The sequence below is a fragment of the Aotus nancymaae genome, unplaced genomic scaffold, assembly GCF_030222135.1.
Source record: "Aotus nancymaae isolate 86718 unplaced genomic scaffold, 86718_ANA_hifiasm-v0.15.2.pri h1tg000041l, whole genome shotgun sequence".
Taxonomy (NCBI): Eukaryota; Metazoa; Chordata; class Mammalia; order Primates; family Aotidae; genus Aotus; species Aotus nancymaae.
Window position 1 is genome coordinate 24,165,130 of NW_026988455.1, and position 14,191 is coordinate 24,179,320.

The following is a 14,191-nucleotide window of genomic DNA, read 5'->3' on the forward strand; positions in this document are numbered from 1 at the left end:
GTATCAGTGTCTGAGAACTCCCAGAGAGTTTTCTGATTTTTAAATGTTTCTCAATCTAATCCTTATGTAATAAGATATTGCATTATAGTTTTAAATACTCGCATTTCAATTATGACAAGAAATTGTGAAATCTTTTCATACATTTTTGGATCAATAATCTCTCTCTTTGTTTGGAAAGCGTCTATTCAGGTATTTTGCCATTTTTCTCTTTGTTATTCATTTTTAGTTATTTATCATCTCGAGATTCTAGCCCTCTGTTGGTTATAGATACAGCACATATTTCTTGCTTGTGACTTTTTGTCCTCTTTACAGTATCTGTTGAGAGCAAGAAATTCTCAGTGAATTATCCACAAATGATTACATCCTTGTAATCACCACTCAAGTAAAGAAATGGGAACTTATTAGCCTCCAGGAAGATTCCTTCATGCCCACTCTGATTGCTACCTCCCTTCATCCCAAAATTAAACATTACCCTGACTTCTAAAACCATAGATTAAGTTGGCCTACTGAAGCGCTTTATATAAATGGAACCCTATAACATGCATTCCTTTTGTCTGGTTTATTTCATTCATTTTCATTGTGTGAATGTACCACAATTTATTTACCAATGTTAGTGTTGACAGATACTAACATTGTTGGTGTTGAGTGTGTTTCTAATTTAAGGCTATTAAGAAAAATTACTGCCATGAAGATTTTTATACATGTCTTTTGGTACATATAGTTCTATTGGATTTATATTTAGAGTAAATTGCTGGGTCACAGCTAACTTGAGTTTCAGCTATAGTGATACTGTCAACAGTTTTATAAACTGACTATACTAATTTTACACTCCTATCCAGTATTATGTAAGAGATTGTATCGTTCCATGTGTTTTCAACACTTGCCATTGTCAAATTTATAATTTGTAGTGGTATCTCCCCACAATTTTAAGTTATATTTCCCTATGTCTAATGCAGTTGAATGTCTTTAAATAGATTTCTATGTTATTTAGATAGCATATTTTGTGAGGTGTCTGTTCAAGTCTTCTATTCATTTTTAAAAATGGGTTGTCTGTAATTTTCTTGATTTGGAGAAAATCTATATTTTCCAGATACTGGGGTTTATCAGTTGTGGGTTTTCAAATATTTTCTCTAAATTTGTGATCGGCCTTTTGAATGTTCTTAGCGGTTTTAATTGACAGATACTTTTAGATTTAATGTAGTACAACTCAGCATTATTTTTCTTTTATGTCTGAGCTTTATTTGATCAATTTAAGAATTTTCTGTTTAGTACAATATCATGAAGATATTCTTCTATTTTGTCTTCTAGAAGCTTTTCTTGTTCATACTTTCACATTCACATCCATCAAGTGTGCACCTGGAACTGAGTTTTGGTGCACAGTGTCTAGTAGACCTCATTAGTTTTTCTGTATGGATATCCAGTTGGCCCAGCAACATTTCTTTAAATGATCCTTCTCTTCTCTCTATTATGCAGTGCCACCTTGCCATAAATCAAGTATGCATACAAATTTCTGTTTCTGGACCCCACATTTTGATCATTTGGGACAATTGTCTATTCTTTAGTCATTGGAATTCTGTCTTAATTGTAGTAACTATATTAAAAGTCTTGTTTTATTATAGTGCAAGTTCTTCCATCTTGATATATTATTTTTGAGAGGGTATTCCCTGTTTTACCTAGTTTTATTTCTGGCACTTTTATGTAAATGGCTAATAAAATTGTCAATTTTTACAAATTTTCATGCTAGAATTTTGATTATCATTGTATTTAACCTATAAGTCAATTTGAGGAGATTTAAATCTTTATAATATTGATTTTTTAATCCATGAATATGGTATATTTTTTCATTTATTTAGTTTTATCATTAATTTCTCTCAAAAACATTTTGTAGTTCTTTCTCTGGAAGGCCAGCATAATTGTCTGAGATTTAATCTTATTTAATACTATTTTTAATGTTATCTTTGACTTTTTTTTTCTATTAAGGGATAATTTACATGCAGTATAATTCACCCATATAATTGTACACTTATGTAGATTTGGACAAATATAAAGTCACTAAATTCAAGAAGGGTCATCAGTCAAAAAATTCTCTGTGCTCCTTTGTAGTCGCCACCCCACCGCCCACCCTCAGCTGCTGTTAATCACTGCTCTGTTTTCTTTCTCTATGGGTGTGCCTTTTCTGGAATGTGATATAAATGGAACCACATAGTATGTAGACTTTGAGTCTGGCTTCTTATACTTGACATAACCTATCTGAGATTTATCCACACTGTTGCACATACCAGCAGTTTATTCCTTTTAATTGCTTAGTAGGGTATTATGGTACCATGGTTTGTTTACCCACTTGCCAGTTGAAGGACATGGTCATTTGGATGTTTTCAGATTTGAAAGGTTATAAATAAAGCCATAAACACCTGATTTTTCATACAATGATACATGATGTTTTACTTTTTAACTTTAATATTACTCTGTTGCTATATAAAGATATAATTCATTTTTTAATATTGCAAATGTCCTAAACTAGGTAGTGTTGGGAATTTTTTTTTGAAGATTCTTTGGGATTTTCCATATAGACAAGCATGTCAGTTGCTAATAGAGATAGTTCTGTTTCTACTTTTTCAATTTGTCTAATTTTAGTCTTTCTTCCTCTTTCCTTCCTTCCTTCCTTCCTCACTTCCCTCCCTCCCTCCTTCCTTCCTTCCTTCTCTTCCATTTACCTTAGGGTACTGGATAACATCTCCAGTACAATGGTAAATTAAAATGCTAAGAGAAAACATCCTTGCCTTGATAGTGATCTTAGGAACAAAGGATCTTGTCTTTTACACTAAGCATAATGTAAGCTGCATATCTTTTTGTAAACTCCCTCTACACGGTTAATGAAGTTTCCTTATTTAAAAAATTAATAATGGATTTGGGGTTCTGTCAATGGCTTTTGCACATTTATGGAGATGATTATATAGTTTTTCTTCTTTAGTCTGTTGATTTACTGAATTATGCTGATTATTTTCTAATAGTAACCCATCTTGCATTCCATAAGATATTATCCTTTTTCTTTGGTAAGATTCGATTTGCTAAATTCTCGTTGAGAATTTTTACCTCTATGTTTATAAAGAATATTGGTCTGTAGCTATCTTGTAACATCTTTATCTAGTTTTGATATCAAAGTAATGCTCTATGCTCTCCTCATAGAATAAGTCAGGAAGAATCCCCACCTTTTTAGTTTTCAGGAAGAGTGTGTATGAAATTGACATTATTTCTTCCTTAAACGTTTAGTAGAATTCACAAGCAAAGCCACCTTGGCTTAAGGTTTTATTTGTGAGAAAGCTTTTAACTACAAATTTCATTTCTTTTGTAGTCATCGGGTCATTCAAGCCATCTATTACTTCTTGGATAAGCTTTATTAGTTTGTATGCTTTAAGGGATTTGTTCATTTCATCTAAATTGTTGAATTTACTGGCATAGAGTTGTTCATAGTATTCTCTTATTTTCCTTTTAATTTCCATAGTGACCTAGTGATAGCCCCATTTTCATCTCTCTTATTTTAAATGGTGTCCTATTTTTAAATTATATGTCCTTTATCTTCATTGTTAATGTAACGTGGAATTGATTTTTGCATATTGATCCTGTAGCACACAACGTTGCTGAACTCACAATAATTCTAAGAGGTTGTCTTTTTGTTTATTTATTTTGTAGATTCCTTTGTATTGTCCACATAACCTTGTCGCCTACAAGTAGAGATGATTTCATTTCTTCGTTTAGAATTAGATGCCATTTACTTATTTATTTATTGCCTTCTTTCATCATCTAAAATATCCAGTACTATATTGAATAAAAGTAGTGAGAATTGGCGCTCTTGTCTTGCTCCCAGTCTTAGGGAAAAAGTTAGTCTTTCACTACAAAGTGTGATGTTCCCTATAGGTTCTTTGTAAATAGTCTTTATCCAGTTCAGGTAGTTCCACTCTCTTCTAATCTTCCTGAGAGAGAATTTTATCAAAAAATAGATGTTGGATTTTGTGAAATACCTTTTCTATATCAATTGATATGATCATATGATTTTTCTTTCTTGCCTTGTTGATATGGTGGATTATATTTACTTCAGAACATTGAACCAGCTGTAAAATTAAAATTAAAAATTAAAAAAAAATTTATACTTGTTTTTGGTCAGGATATGATCTGCAAATGTTCATGAGCACTTAAAAAATGTGTGTTCGCGAATGTTCATTGCAGCACAGTTTACAATAGCAAAGACCTGGAACCAACCCAAATGCCCATCGATGATAGACTGGACAGGGAAAATGTGGCACATATACACCATGGAATATTATGCAGCCATCAAAAACGATGAGTTTGCGTCCTTTGTAGGGACATGGATGAACCTGGAAACCATCATTCTCAGTAAACTGACACAAGAACACAAAATCAAACACTGCATGTTCTCACTCATAGGTGGGTGTTGAACAATGAGAACACATGGACACAGGGAGGGGAGCACTATACACTGGGGTCTGTTGGGGGGAAATAGGGGAGGGACAGCGGTGGGGGTGGGGAGTTGGGGAGAGATAGCATGGGGAGAAATGCCACATATAGGTGAAGGGGAGGAAGGCAGCAAATCACACTGCCACGTATGCACCTATGCAACAGTCTTGCATGTTCTTCACATGTACCCCAAAACCTAAAATACAATTTAAAAAAATGTGTGTTCGGCCACTGTTGAGTGAAGTATTCTGTATGTGCCAATTAGATCCTATTGGTTGGTTACATTTTTCAAACCTTCTACAGCTTTGCTGATTTTCTTTCTAGTGTTCTGTTAGTTGATCCAAAGGTTGTATTGAAGTCCCCAATCATAATTGTGAATTTGTCTATTTCTTGTTTCTACTCTGTCAGTTTTTTGCTTCATGTATTTTAGTTTCTGTTGTTTGTTGTATACCCATTAAGAATTGCTATGTCTTTCAGGCAGATTGATCCTTTCATCTTTGTGTAATATCATTCTTTGTCTTTCCCCTGAAATCTACATTATTGGATTCTAATATAGCCACTTCTGTCTTTTTTTTTAATTAATGTTCTCATAGTATACCTTTTTCCCTCTTTTAACTTTCAACCTATCTATGTAATTGAATGTGCAGTGTGTGCCTCATAAAGAGCACGCAGTAGGGTGGTGGGGTTTTACCCATTCTGCTAACCTCTGTCTTTTCGTTGTAATTATCCCAAATGGCAGGGCCTGCTGCAGCTCTCTGCAGTGGAATGTTGAATGTCCCCCGACCCTCAGAGAGGCAGCCATAGAGCTTTCAGGAAATGACAAAGCCACCTTGTACTGATTAGTGCCATTTCTAATCCAGCTCAGAAATGAAACTCAACACTCTCCATCTGCTTTGGATTTGGAACTGCACGTCTGAAATGTCACGGTATCCACCTCTTTGCCCAGCCCCCACCCTGATCCCTGCAAGTTGGCCTCTCTTGGGATTTTCTCCAGCACCACCATCTGCAATTTACCTTTTTCTCTTTATTTTCCCAAGGAATAGAACCTGGGATGTAGCAGCTCAGCTTCTTCCTGAAACCCAGTTTATACAGTCAGGCTGCCTGTTGTTGAATCCTTGAGTGCTGGCTCACCCACAGTACGGAGGCAGAGCCAAAACGATGAGGAGGCCTCTGGAAACTTGCAAGAGCACCAGGGAAAAGGGAGACTCACTGTTTAATTTGCACACTCCCTTTCTGACCCCTTTTAAGTGCCCCTGATCCATAATGGCTTCCCTGCTCATACCACTCTAGGACCGTCTCTCCCTTTTCTGAAGTCTGGCAATATTCATTTATATCACTTGCTTAAGTATTTTTAAAAATTAAGAATAATTCATCAGAAGCCCTCTGGGTTCTTTGTACTGTTGGAAGTCCGATTGTGGAGGGATTACAAGAAGGAAAGAGCCCCTTGGCAGAATCCTTGAATTTCTTGCAGTTTCAGACACATAACAGGTACTGGGGTTATTGAACAGCCATAGAGAGCCATGTGGAGGTAGGTAGAATGGGGAGATTTCACACTCTTCTTTCACTATCTCCACTGCTCTCATGACAGAATCATACCAAGTGATTTGCTGAAAAGCAGTCATCATCTATCTGGGTGTCTTATACCCCAGCCCACTTTCCAGGGAAGGGGCAGTGTCAGGTTCTCTGAGCCTGCACATGGGGCCTAAAGAGGAGACCAGAGGGAAGTCCAGAGGGCAGACACAGGCGTCAACTAAGCAGCCACAGGGATCGTTTCCTTTTTTCTTTTCTTTTTCTTTTTCTTTCTTTCTTTCTTTTTTTTTTTTTTTTTTTGAGACAGTTTCACTCCATCCCCCAGGCTGGCATGCAATGGCTTGATCTCAGCTCACTGCAACCTCTGCCTCCTGGGTTCAAGCGATTCTCCAGCCTCAGCCTCCCGAGTAGCCAGGACTACAGAGGTGTGACACCATGTCCTGCTAATTTTTGTATTTTCAGTAGAGATCGAGTTTCACCATGTTAGTGAGGCTAGTCTTGAACTTCTGATGTCGGGTGATCTGCCTACCTCTGCCTCCCAAAGTGCTGGGATTACAGCCATGAGCCACTGGGCCAGGGATCATTTTCTTTCTGCCACTGGTTCTTTCTGTCTGCTTTGGAGTTCATCCACTCAGCCCCCAGAGGATCCACCCTCTAAAGGGCAGAAATGAAAAAACAAACAAACAAAAATCCAACAACAACTGAAGGGAATGATCACATCACGACGTCCCCCAAGTAGCAAGTAAAGAGAGCCCCCACCTTCACAAGTGAGGCCCCCGGAGAGGCGGCTAGGACAAGAAAAGGAAAGCCCCTGCGCCCACCGTTTTCCACAGGTGTGAGTGCTTCAAGACAGAAATAGAAAGAGAGGAAAATTGAATTTAATTAAATCTCCTTATTAAGTATGCAGTAAAATGTGCTGCCTAATAAAATTAAGTCATCCACCAGAAAAAAGATCCACGTTGACAATGTTTTATAGATTTAACTACTATTTAATCATTCATTCTATGTGTTTATTTTCTTAAAAAAAATTCTGCCAGACATTTGGCTCATGCCTGTAGTCTTAGCTACTCAAGGAGGTTAGGGTGGGAGGATCACTTGAGCCCGAGAGTTCAAGGCTGCAGTGAACCGTGATCATACCCCTGCACTTCAGCCTTGGTTACAGGGTGACAGTTCATCTCTGAAAATAAAACCTTTTTTTGCTACCTTGGCACAAGGCCAGTGCTACAAGCAGCAGTCACACGGTCCCATGCCTCGGATGTGCCCTAGGACACCCACCCCACTCATCTTAGGCAGGATGCAGGCCCCGTGCTAATTGAAGAAGCGGGTGGAGAGCTGGTAATATCAAACACAGGGACAGCTTTCATTGTGATATCAACCAACAGAGAGCACCCCGCTGAGGTGGTACGCACAGCAGCTAGCCACCCAACTGTACGTTACTCACAACAGGTAACCCGCCCACCCACCAAACCAGGCCCTACCCTCAAGGAGGGTTGGCCCAGGAGGCACAGGCACAAGTCCTTTGTGTCTCCATTTTGAAGTCTGAAAGCCTTCTTGAAGGGAATTCTCCCGATCAGTCCCTCCCTCAAAGAAATGTAACATCACATATATATTCACAAACAAAATGGCATTTTAAAAACCCTTTAAATATCTCTTACATCCCAGTTTTAACCAAACAGTGCTGGAGCCACTGGATGTCCGTAGGCAAAAAAAAAAAAAAAAACTTGACATACACCTCACATGTTCTACAAAATTAATTCATAATAAGTCATAGGTTTAAATGTAAAACATAAGGCTATACAGCTTTTAGAACATGTAGGAGAAAATCTTGGGGGGCCTAAGGGTGGTAAGTAGACATGACACCAAAAACACAGTCCATCCAAGAAAAAAGTGAGTAAGCTGGATTTCATCAACGTTAAAGATGTTTGGTTTGAGAAAGCCCAGGTGAAAGGATGAAAGGCTGGACGGCAGACTGGGATACCTAATTCCAAACCACAAATCTGACTAAGGGCTTGAATATAGAATATAAGAGGTCTCAAAGCTCAGAAGTTAAAACAACAATGGCAATCCAGTAGGAACGTGGGCAAAAGACCTGAACAGATATTTAAGTGAGGAGAATGCAGACGGCAAATAAACCCTTGAAAAGATGTTCAACATCGTTCGTTAGCCATCTGGGAAATGCAGATTAAGGCCATGATGAAAGATCACTGCATACTTATTAGAACAACTATAAGAAAATAGTGATAGACCTAATACTGGCGATGATGCAAAGAAACTGGATTTCTCATCCGTTTCTGGTATGCTCGTATAATGGTATGCCACCCCCTCCCAAAAAAAAACAGTGGGGCAGCTTCTTAAAAACTGAAACAGGCCAGGCATGGTAGCTCATGCCTGCAGTCCCAGCGCTTTGGGAGGCTGAGGCAGAAGAATTACTTGAAGCCAGGAGTTCAAGACCAGTCTGGTCAACAGAGCAAGACTCTATCTCTACCAAAAAAATAAAATAAAATAAATAGCTGGGCATGGTGGTACACACCTATAGTCCAAGCTACTTGGGAGGCTGAGGCAGGAGGATCAAGTGAGCCCGGGAGGTTGAGGCAGCTGTGAACTGTGATAATGCCACTGCACTCCAGCCTGGGTGACAGAACCAAGAACATGTCTCAAAAAAGAGAAAAACAATAACAAATACACTTACCATGCTTACCATGAAACCAGCAATTACATTCCTGGGCATTGATCTCAGATAAATAAAAATTAATCTCCACACAAAAGCCTTTACACGAATGTTCACAGCAGCTTAATTTGTAAAGCTAAAAACTAGAAGCAAGCTCACGGGGTAAACCGAAACTACTGTGCTACATCATACCATGGAATATTACTCAGCAGCGAAGAGAAATGAACTACCAATGCGTAGCTTTGATGAGTCCGCCAGGCATTATGCTGAGTGAAAAATGCCAGTCTCAAAACATTCCGCCTATAAGACATTCACAAAATGACTAAGTTACAGACACAAAGAACAGATTAGTGGTGTTCAGTGTTAGGACGGTCCTGGGGAGGGCTCGAGAGGGGTGGGCAGGCAACAAAGGGGCCACAGGAGGGGGTCTTTGTGGTAGAGGAACAGCTCTGGTACTTAAATTGTGGCAGTCACTGCAGGAATTCACACAGGTGACCAAATGGCACAGACGCTGCACCAACGTCACCAACATCAACATCCGAGTTTCGATATCAAACTATAGTTTACATGATGGAAGCTTTGAGCGAGACTGAGTAGAGGGCAAACAGACATCAACTTCACATTATAATTGTTTTAAAATAAGAAATGTACAAGAAAAGTCATATCCCATGTACTTCACTGAAGTGAAATGTCATCTGTCCTAAAAATGATTACAAATGATTGGATTAGGCTTCTGTTCGTGTTTTACAAGTTGCGTTGAAATTAGAGCATTTAGGTCCTCTTCCAACCAGTAAAGTCCTCCAGCTCATGGATGCTGCAATTTACAGCCTGCTGGAGTCAGTGTCAGGGAGGGTGGTCTCTACCCACACACGAGGGCCAAGCTTGCTAAAAGAGATCTTGAGCTCTTAACTCCTGGAAAGCAGCAGTAATGTGAGGATGAGTTCCCTGACCTTGTATAGCATGCTCAGGAGTGAGAAGACACTTCTGAGAATATGATAGAGCAAGAACACAAAATAGACAGCAGGAAACCATGTTCTGTTTTTTGCATGTTTATGCTAGGTTATATCTGACACACCAGAGTCAGGTAGAGGAGATAAAAAAGCTGGAAGGGAACAAGCATTGATTGGGTGCCCAGGGGACAGCTTACGTACATGTGCGAAATCCTTCAGCAGCCCCGCTAGGTAGAGCCATCCCTGCCAGTTTGCACACGCAGACCTGGTGCTCAGGCACACACTAAGCTGTTTCCTGGCAAGGCGCAGGCCTGCCCTGCCTCTACCCATGTGCACTTTTCCACAACATGCAACGTGACCGCACCATGGGTCAGACTTTCAGAGCGAGGCACCCTTTTGCAGTCTGGATCACAGGGCCAAGTTATGACGTGCGGTGCTCACCCGCAGCCTGTGCTGTTTTGGCAGTGACTCTGTTTGCCATTTTCCAACACGTGCTTCCAATGGGAAGGGCCTAGACAGAGACATATCCACTTCACTTTTGTCACAAGTCCTGGTTCCCAGGCACCTATGAGATGCCTTCTTCATGTTTCTATCCCAATCCCGGCATGGGAATATTTCAACAGAGCTTGCTGGGAAACTGTGACCTGTAATTATGGAAACCAAGAATGGACATGTTTCTATTAATATTGGCCCCAGATAAACCACCTACTCTTTTAGGTCAGCATTATTTGGCAAAGGATGCGGTGGGCTGGACGCAGCCTCTGCAGCTCCCACACAACATCTCAAGCTCCTCTTCGTGGCGGAATTCTGCTTTGGGAGGGCTCTGGAGGACTGGAGAAATTCCTTTAAGTCTCTTGGCCTCATTCCTGCATCCATTGAAATTTACATCCAGCTTCATTCTTCCTCAACATCAAAGGACCTCACATGGGCCGGCTCTGCTTCCAAACCAGAGCACTGGAAAGTGTTTACTGAAGAAGAAAAGTGAATCAGGAAACAGCTGTGCTAAGGGCGGAGGCTGTGTCCCCCGGGGTTCACACTTGGCCATCTGTGTCTCCTATTATGGCTAATCTCTCTAGTTCTCAGAGAAGAGGCCCATTAACTCAGACAGCTGGGAAATGATGGAAACCATGTTTTTTTTCCAAACGTTCTTATTATGCAGTGTTTATGTTTCAGGATCCGGGGGACTTTCGAATGTCGACCCTTCTTGAGCTGTCCAACCCCAGAGGCGTGGGTGCTGGGAACTTGCTTCAAGCCACCTTCTTTCTGTCTGGACCCCAGAAAGGATAGGGGCCACACAGAGCCAGCTTTCTCCAGAGTTACGTGTGCTGACCAGGGAGCTGCCTTCCTGAGGGCTGGGTCCAGTTTTTCTGCAGCAAATTTTTCTTCCGCAGAAAGTGGCAGATTGAGGTCCTCCAGATAAGGTTAATTCTAAGGATGGTTCTGGAAATGGATGGTGGTGACGGTTATGCAACAGTGTGAATGTACTTTTTCCTCCATAGGTATCATTTATTAGCTTTAACCTTATAAGTTTCACATTAATGAGCTTATTTTAAATGATAGTATAGTCTATAGGCTATTATTTTAAACGCAAACTGTACCTCTTTTCAGTTTTAATGATGGTGAATGTGCTTAGTACCACTGAAGTGTACACTTTCAAATGGTTAAGATGGTAAATGTTGTTATGTGTATTGTGACACAATTTTTTTAAAGGAGTGGGAGGGAGTAGGTCTTCCTTTCCTTGGATCTTGGTGACTGTCTGGGGTGGGGTAGGGGTGGAATGCAGTGGAAGTGATGTTGTGTGGCCCCAAAGTGGGGTCACAACAGGCAGAACTCAAGTTCACCTAGTCCTCTCTCTCCCTCTCTTTCTCTCCTCTCCCTCCTACTTTGTCCCTCCCTCCCTCCCTCCCTCCCTCCCTCTCTCTCTCTCTTTCTGTCTCTCTCCCCTTCTCTGTCTCTCCCTGCTCCTTCCTTTCTCTCTGCCCCTGTTTCTCTCTCCCTCTCCCCACTCCGGCTCTAAAGGGATGGCTCCTCCATGAACGGTTTGTGCCCCTCTTATCCTCCGGGCCAGGCTCCTCCCATGTGTCAGGCAGGCATTCTAGAGTTGAGACTTCAGTGTGAACAAATAAACATTCATTTTAAATTGAGACGTGTATGAGGTATACAAGGTGCTACTCATGCCTATCCCTGGGGTCCAGGAGAGTCACCCTCAAGCAACGATCGTTGACCTCCTGCCTGAGCAGGAGCTGGAATTAGGTGTCAAGGGGAAGGAAGAGGACAGAGGTGGTGCAGTCCAGACCCCAGAACTTTCAGGAAGAGATGAAGGAGTGCACTTGGGGACTTGAAGGGTTTCCCCACCCTTATGCTAGTGGGCCTTCTTGGGGCCAAGGCCTGTGCCGATAGGTCCTCACCCCACCTCATCCCAGTCTCCTCACCCACTGGCCTCAGGGGTTGCAGCACATAGTGGAGGCTGCGGCTGTGCAGGTGGAAGTGGAGGCTCGGGGGACCAGTTCCCGGCCTGTCAGGTAGGGACTCTGGGCTCACGTCTGGAAGGCTTTGAAGTTCCACTAAAGAGTCTCAGTGTCTGTAAGTAATTAAACACTTTGCAGAGTTGGGGCCTTCTTTTTGCCATCTTTCAACCTGTCTTCTCTTAAGAAGGTTCTGGGACAGGAGTGGGAATTTCAGCAGGAGGAGGCGGGACACCCCCAAGTCTTAGCAAGCCCTTCTCCCTGCCCAGCAGCCTGATTCTGCAGTCTTCACTGTTCGTGCTGAGTGGTTTTGGGCTCCCTGTAGGAGCCTCTAGGCCCTCCCTCCCAGCATGGTGGTCATGAGGCTGCTACTGCCATGCAGATGTTCTGGCTATGTCAAGTGACCTGCCACCTAGGGAGTGCGTGCTGCCTCCAGCCCTGTGCCCGTGGCCACCCTGGGCTCAGCCAGACCCAGACCTCCCTGGCTTCTGCCTAGCTCACCCAACCCATTCCCAGGAGGGAGTGCAGAGGATGCACGCTCCAGAAAGTTGACCTCGCTGCTCCTTTGTTCCCCCAATTGCACTAAAATTAGGCAGTTTTATGACTGACCATGTGTCTATGCTGTTTGAACCTTCACCATCACCACAGAGGCAGCACCTAATACAGATACTGGTTTAACTACAGGTAGAAACACAACCATCACCTGCAGCACAAAACATTTCACATTTACTCACTGGAGTTACAGGAGAAAGGACGTGTCTAATGAATGGCCCAACCAAGGGAATGTGTCCTTCAGCTGTCTGAAAGTTCAGCCTGGGAGTGTGTGTCTGGGTGTTGGGGTGCAGGACTTCTCTCTTCTGAATCCTGAAATTTTCATGCCCTAATTTAACTTCACACTGAATTCTTCTGGTGCAACCACTTTAGAAAGCAGAAAACAGTTGGCACCAACAATCTTTTACATAGAGGGCTTTGGTGAATGGGCAAGCACTCTGGGGAGACCCATCCTGAGTGGACAGGTGGGCTCGAGCCTTCAGGGGCAGAGAGAGGAACTCGAGGTCCCTGGAGATATCTGCTCTGCCCATAGCAGTTGTGGGAGATTTTTAAAAGTGATATAAAGATAATGTTTTTAATTTCCCTGCTATTTACAGAGAGTATTTTGCTTCTATAGGACAGAAAATACATTGCCAGATGAAGTCTTCTTACCAAGAGAAGACCAGCTGCAAATAATTTGGTCTGGAAAAAATATATATTTTTTTAGAAAACATTCTTCCAGAGAAAAATAGCCCTGTGCTCTCCTGCTCCCTGCAATTCATGCTTCTCGCCCAGCATGTGTTCAGGTTGTCATGGTAACTCTGCACTATCTTTCAGAGGGGTGAGCAGAAGTGGAATTCAACATGGAGGATTGGCCCATTTGAGTGTAACCTACTAGAATCAATGTCACCTTGGTCTTTCTCATCAACTTAGGCAAGGCACATTTTGTTTTAAATTTTTCAAATAAAATTAGGATACATGAGTGGAAGAATAAGGCTGAGAATGTTCTGGATAGGGATAGTGAATGTTTGCTACCACAATTCCATCCTGGGATTGCTCTGGTTATCTTCTGCTGCATAAAAAACCACTCCAAAAACTCATAGCTTATGATAATGGCAATATTTTTTCACCACAAATCTGTAACATTGTCAGGGTCTTGGCAGGAGCAAGTTCCCTCTGCTTCACACACTTCCGTCTGGGGCAGCTTGACGGTAGCTGATGGGATCACTGGTAGGCTAGCTCAGGCGCCTGGTGGGGGACACTGCCTGTCAGCTCGGACCTCAGCTGGTCCCTTGCTCTGGGTACCCATGTGTGGCCAGCTGCCTAGTATGCTGTGAGCTTCCTCACACAGTGGTGGCGGGGTTCCAAGTGCAAGTGCTCAAAAGTCACATTCTGCCTGTCAGAAGCAAGCCAGCCCATATCCAAAAGTTAGATTTCCCCCTCTCAATTAAACGCAAAAGGTTTGTGAAGGTACTTCAGAACGACCATGATGCCCATGTCAGTTACAGCTAATTCATGATTGAGCCTGGACTCCACACAGTGTTCCAGACAGCCACTGGCCATCGTTGGAGCTG